This window comes from Penaeus monodon, chromosome 39 (assembly GCF_015228065.2).
Source record: "Penaeus monodon isolate SGIC_2016 chromosome 39, NSTDA_Pmon_1, whole genome shotgun sequence".
Classification (NCBI taxonomy): domain Eukaryota; kingdom Metazoa; phylum Arthropoda; class Malacostraca; order Decapoda; family Penaeidae; genus Penaeus; species Penaeus monodon.
Genome location: NC_051424.1, coordinates 13755293 through 13757792, shown reverse-complemented (window position 1 = coordinate 13757792; position 2500 = coordinate 13755293).

Here is a 2500-nt window from a genome sequence, read left to right as displayed (position 1 = left end):
GTGCCTTGGTAGGTGGTCGCAGATCCATTTTAGAATGTGGGTGAAAACCTTGCTTGGTATACAGAGCAGTGTGATGCCATGGTAGTTGCTATAGTCCCATCAATCCCCTTCTCCCTTCCAGAGAGGGATGACCATGCCCTTCAGTAGGTTAGGGGGAATGGAACCAGACTGCCAGGTGAGTCTGGCACAGGTACTGTGATACCACTTGCATCCAAATTAATTGCTGGAGGGTATACATGGTACAGCTGTTCAAAATACTTAGTCCAATGTTCACGAACCCCAGCCACGGATATCTTTCACAGTGAGTCTCTAGGCAGACCCTCAGGCTATCTCTAACTCCTCCTGACAGGTCTGGTCAGGCTACCCAAGCCATGACCTAGGTCAACCCATGGAACTCCTCCACCCAGGATTATCTCATAAAGAGACAACCTGATGAGTAAGGTCATCCACAGGGAAGTCAGGTATTTGCCCATATATCCTGAGTTGGAGATCCCAGACTATGCAAGTAACAGGTCCAATGCCAGTCTCATGGTCTAGTCATTGGTTGGACACATGGTCCTGCCAACTGTAGCCCATGATCTGGCATAGGGACTTGTTACAAAAGGCATCAAGAGAAGTCTCCAAGGCACTTGATAACGTCCAAGTTACAGCAGAACTAGTAGTATAAGGGCCTTGAAGACATGTAACATTGTCCTTCTACATAGGTACCAACATCTCCATATGCTCTTGAGTTCATAGCTCCTGCTGCCAGACCAATCAATCTACCGACTTCCTGGTCTGACAGCCCAGAGACAAGGACTACTCTACCAGAATATGTATAGCTCTGTTACTTCAGCATCCTCACTGCAAGCATATATCGACTGAACATGTTCCCCTAACAGGCTTCATTGCTAAATGCATCAAGAGCCCCACCAGTGATTCCAGAGATTCAGGATGGTAAATCGTTGGCAAAGCCAAGGTCGGTAATCTTGATATTGCCTAGTGTTACTTGACGATGACTTTGGATAGTTTGCCCATTATCCAGTCCATGTGTAGTGATCGACTTAATTATTTTAATTACCCTCGTTAATTAGGTCATTAGCGCTGCCACCACCTGGTTAATACGTCCAGGAACAATAAGTGTACCGAAAGAAGAAGACGTGTAGAAGGGTGTAAATTGGTAAAAAGGAAAGTATGCGTGTGAGAAAAGGAAAAATGACCCAATCAACAAGAGGTCTGGTAAGTTTGTTAAAATCCGAGGGGAGTGCGTGTCAGTCTTAAGGGCTGATAGAAGGTGGTCAATTACTTGCCACAGGTAGCCAAGTATGGTCTCATTTGTCTCTTTAAAAAAGGTTTAAGTAAAAAGAGGAATTTCACTCACGGATCTTAAAAATTCACATTTATTGAAACAGACATTCTAAAAACACGTAAAACAGGTAAACACCAAAATTTAAACATTAAAACAAATACGGGAACCAGACCTAAAACAAGACAAAGAAGCACTCAGTTTTTATCATAAAAAATGAAAAACTTAAAATATCCCACCTTACTGCCATTAAAACTCGTCCTTACGACCACAGGGGAAACCACAAAAAAAAACAACGTCAATAGCTTCCACCAGGTTTATATTGGCCGCTATTATGTCGTTCAACCTATACCCCTGCCTACTCCCGCTCAGTTCCCGGGCTATATATAGCCGACCCCCAGCAAGGATTTAATTAGTGGGCTAGTAACTAGCCCTGGGAACGAACTGACTAATTTCTCCCTCCCTAGATAGCGTGGCAGGTTCTGCCGAAGAAAGACAGCTTGCTTTACTGTAAGCTTGGGGTTACAAGCCCTTACTCCCAATAAAAAGGCTATTTAAACTAGTTAAAAGCTTTAAACTAAGCTAAAAAGGGTATACAATCTCTTACCCCAGCTTTAAAAGAGTGCATATAAAAACAATAAAAGAAAATGGCTATGGTTCCCTTAAAAACAAGGATACAGTGCAGGATGAAATAAAATATATAAAACCAATAAAAAAAAAAAAAAATAGTACGAAGAAGGAAGAGGCATCGTCCACGTGCGTTTGTGCAGTTAAGTCGGCCTTCTTCAGGGGAGACTCAGGCATTCCCAGCGCTCCAGCGCTACTGGCTAGGTATGGGTCACTACACATGCAAGTGTTGAAAAGTACTGGTGCAAGGACACAGCTTTGCCTCACTCCAGTCTTACAGTGTAGCCATCAATTGGACACATGGTCCTGCCAACTATACCCCATGATCTGGCATTAGGACTTGTTACAAAAGGTATCAAGACAAGACTCCAAGGCACTTGATAGTGTCCAGGTTACAGCAAAACTGGCCTTGAAGACATGTCACTTTGTCCTTCTACATAGGTACAGACATCTTCATATGCTCTTGTTAACCGAGTTCATAGCTCCTGCTGCCAGACCAATCCATCTACTGACTTTCTGGTCTGACAACCCAGGGACATGGACTACACTACCAAAATATGTAAAGCTATCTGTGACTTCAACATCCTC